Source organism: Populus euphratica, unplaced genomic scaffold (assembly GCF_000495115.2).
Source record: "Populus euphratica unplaced genomic scaffold, PopEup_1.0 scaffold227.1, whole genome shotgun sequence".
In the NCBI taxonomy this organism is placed as follows: Eukaryota; Viridiplantae; Streptophyta; class Magnoliopsida; order Malpighiales; family Salicaceae; genus Populus; species Populus euphratica.
In genome coordinates this window covers 193,800-198,261 of record NW_011500104.1, presented here as the reverse complement: position 1 = coordinate 198,261, position 4,462 = coordinate 193,800, and the positions used below count along the sequence as shown (strand labels likewise).

At 36.8% G+C, this 4,462-nt stretch overlaps 1 pseudogene; it reads left to right on the top strand.

Annotated features, from left to right (window-relative positions):
• The first annotated feature begins 520 nt into the window (after positions 1-520).
• LOC105109573 (tropinone reductase homolog) lies at positions 521-3,800 on the top strand (annotated as a pseudogene).
• The last annotated feature ends 662 nt before the right edge of the window (positions 3,801-4,462 follow it).

Below are 4,462 nucleotides of genomic sequence, written 5' to 3'. Positions count from 1 at the left end.
AGCTGATATCACGAGCAAAATGAAATTTGAAAACCTTGAAAGAAAACAAAATAGTGCTTTATACTTTTTCGTATATACGGAGTATTACATTGTGAATAATTAATAATCTCTTTGTACGAACAGATTGTCTAAATTCCAAATAGCAACCCAACCGGATAGGGAACTATCGCTACAGAGAGTTGTCAGTGAGATGGGCTGTCATTCTGTCAATGACTCCATGGCCCATTAGACGATGTGATAAGCTTATACATGCATCAAATTGGGTTTGATTGGACATCAGCTGGCCCAGTCTTATTTAATAAATTAGTTGTTTGGAATAGTTGAGTAGAAATATCAGCTTGACAAGATTTTTAAAAGAAAATATATATATATATATATATAAAGGGAAAAACTCTGGAGAGAGAGATAGGACACAATCTGTGGTTCACCTTTTCATTTGTCGTCCAGAGCTACAAAAATCATCTTCATTTGATTTACGTTGGACGAGCGGAGGTTTCCTAAAGACACACACCAATACTCTGTCAAATCAGAGAGAAAATCAATGGCTGGCAATGGCAGAGAGCAGCAGTTTCAAAGACTCCAGATGGTCTCTTCATGGAATGACTGCTCTTGTCACTGGTGGTACTCGTGGAATCGGGTTCTCTATCCATCTGTCTCTAATACCAAAGTTTAAAACTTTCTCATTTTTTTTTCTCTTTATGGATTTTGAAGTCTTCCAAGAAGTACATTTCTTTGTAATTCAAAGATGACCTATTATCTGGAATCACTTCTTTTTTAATCCTTGATGTTTTCTGTGCTTTTTATTAGGAATGCAACAGTGGAGGAACTTGCTGGGCTAGGAGCGAGAGTGCATATATGCTCTAGAAATGAAGAAGAGCTCAGTAAGTGCTTGAAAGAATAGGAGGCTAGGTTTTTTTAATGGCTAACTCAACGTTATTGTAAGTAACCCTGTAAAAACTTGGTCTTTGAAACATCTTTGCAGTTGCTGCCGAAATCGAATTTTTTTCGTGAATTGTTTTACTCATTTAGGCGTATGGTTTGCAGCTTGTGTATGCATTAGCAATTTTCTTTGAAGGGGTTGCTAAAAGTGGCGCTTTGATTCAGTTCCATTGATTCATCACTTTTAGGCATTCAGTGGCTCTTTGCCACAAAAGCGATCTTTACATTTCACCCTTGTTGACTTTAAGGTGGCCAGTTAATTGGAAGCCATGACTTTGCATCTTTAATTTTTATGAATAAATTTCTTTGGTTTGAGGACGTAGGGTTGATTTTGTGTCATATTTCTGCTCAGTTCTTATGCTATCACGTCGTGCTAGTTCAATTGGGAAATTTATGGTTTGTGCTTGAAGGAGAAAGGCTTGACTGTATATTGTAATGATGATCTAATTCTTATTTCTGTCCGTGATGTTGCACCCTTTGCTTTCTAATGGAATGTGTTCATATTTGATAGCATCGTTCCTACCAAATATGTTGTTTTCGTTCTTCTTTGTGCGCTTTTGGGTGCCTATGAACCCCATTTATATAGGCCACCAGAGATAATTAACCACTCCTATCCCTCCCATTTGCAAGAATCCGTGGAAAGAGAGTTATTGTTTTCTACACTTCCCCGAGATTTAATGTGGATGATATGTTATTTAGGGAAACAATGTTGGCAAAATTATCAGGAAGCCTACAACTGTTTATTCTGCTGAAAAAATTTTGTAAGTCATGGCGACTAATTTCGAATCTGCATACCATTTGTCTCAAATTGCACATCCTCTTCTAACAGCCTCTGGAGCAGGAAGCATTGTATTTATTTCCTCTGTTGCGGATCTTGTGCATTTAGGTGCTGGATCGATTTATGGAGCAAGTAAAGGTGAGTAGCTGTTGAAATCTAGTGTCCTTTTCAAATAAGTATGAGTGAGAACTTCGTGGTTGTGAAATAGTCAAAAGGGCTTTCTTCCAATTTTCTATTCACAGGGGCAATGAATCAACTTGCAAGAACTTTGGCTTGTGAGTGGGCAAAAGACAATATCAGGACGAACTGTGTTGCACCTTGGTATATCAGAACCTCGCTTGTGGCACACGTATGATTTTCTAACCTTCTTACAGTACGATTTATTTATCTCTGTCTTTTGAGAAACTCTGGGAAACTCTTTTTTGCATATAGATGAATTATTTGAAACAATGCTCCCAGTCCTTCCTTTATGGTATGCTAGCATTCTTTTGATTAAGTAGTGAAAGCCACCAGATCATCTTGAATTAATTATTTAATCTGGTCACGGATTGGTTTAAAAGTTAAAGCCATTAATAACATGGAGATGGTAAGCAGCAGGCAGGTATCTTATTCCATTTTAGGGATGCTTTTGTTCACGTTTAGTCAAACTTATGGTTTTTGCCATCTAAGTTAAGTTGCAATTGATATCTAGCATTTGTATCGATCAATATTTTAAACCTAACCCATTAACGTTGGAACATTGAAACGGGTTCTTGCTTCAGGAAGCTTGACAAATCTCTTTTATTGTTTTGGTGAAATTCTAAGGAAACACATTATTGCAAGAACCCACTCATTGCTCTTAGGAACCCCAAGGGTCTACATAGAGGTTCGTCAAGTCAGGAAGATGCCTCCTAAACTGAATTTCCTCGCATTAACTCTTGCTTATAGACCTCTTAATCATTATCAAGGATCAGTTAGTTATCTAAAGAGCCCATATATCTCAATCGCTAAATAAATGTATATAATATATGATGTTGTCGGATAAAAATCCTAGTGCATGTAGGATTCCTTTGTCAAAAAAGATTTGTGTTGGATTAGTTTATTAGAATCCTTGTTGAATTAGTTAGTTAGAATTCATTAGATTATGATAGTTAGAAGATTAATCTCCATATAAATAGAAGGGACGATGCATTCAGAATTTAGAAGTTTGTTAAAGAGCTTGTAAATTAGTCAATAAAGCTCGAGAGGTTCATCTGAATACATGTGTATTTTATTTTCAACAGATGCAAGTCACAAGATTCATGTCTTGGTCTGTTCAGATATTTTATGGTAGAGCATCCGAGTTAGCTACAGTTCATCAGTCTGGCAACACTTACCAAGCAGTAATCAAACTGCATTTTGTGATCTTTTGACAACAATTCAGTTTTTCTAGCTTCATTACCCACTCGACATTCTTTTTGTGACGGCACGTCTGCTAAACAAACCATAATCTTAATTTGGCATGTAATCTTGAGATGGGAGTGCGTGTGTGATATAACATGTATCATGAAACATGATGAATCGTTGGAGTATGTCAGATGTTGCATGACATATCAGCTTTAAGAAGAATTTGCATATAAGATTCGAATAATTGATTCCACAGCAACTTTTCTAACTATCATATGGTCTGCTCTTTCCAGTTTCTCGATGACAAGGTGTTTCTGGACAAAGTTTTCTCGAACCCCTCTCCAGCACGTTGGAGATCCAAAGGAAGTCTCGTCCCTGGTGGGATTTCTTTGTCTACCTGCTGCTGCTTACATGCCCGAACAAGTTATTTCCACTGATGGAGGATTTAATGTGAATGGATTTAACCCCATATGAGACCAGATTGAGAGATAATCGACTATTTTCCTCGGAAAGGATTGCAGGCGTAACATTATAATGTTCTGCACATATGTAATTTCCCAGCGTTTCTTTTTAATCAGCCAAGGCCTTTTGCTTGGAGCGCTGCTATATTGGCAGCACTCAGCCTTCTCTAGTAAGTGGTTGTGATTAGTTTTGCTCCAAATTTTTATCTCTATATTTTTTAGCATTAGCGATTAATGATATATGGCGTTTCAAGTTTTTTCTCCTTTTTTTCCCCTTACAGTCAGAGTAACCTGTTCTTCTATCCTTTCTGGGATTCGAATCCAAAACCTCTAAGCTTTTGGTATTGCTCTTGGGAGGCTTTTGGTGTTCTTTGCTGCCGTTTGAAATCAACGTGAATAAGCAAAGATTTTCAACTTGAACTTCTTGGATCATGATGTGGGCGTCCTATGGTCCAATGGCATCGGCAAATATAATCCGCCAATCAAAGTATTTGTCCTTTTTTAATATTTCTGGACCGTTGTTGCCCTCGCCAAGTCTTTTTCTGTAGGCATACTTTCATGTGATGATGACCCCCCTCCACTCTCCATCAGTCCCCATTGTCAGCAAACGGGCTCGGGCTTTATCCAGGGACAATGATTTCGACCCTTCTTGTTTTATACGAACTTAATTCCTCACATGCCCAAAGATGCAAAGAGCATAGAAAATAGTGAAAATAAAGAAAACAAAAACCAACGACTTAACATGATCCATGATGCATGATGCATGTTAGAGAATTAGCGAATAATATAAATTATATTTTACTATTTTATCTAATAGTTTAATTTATTAAGTTAATATACTTTTTTAACATGGTATTAAAATTTTAATGACTAAAGGGTCATGAGTTTAAATTTCATCACTTTTATTTATTTAATAAAG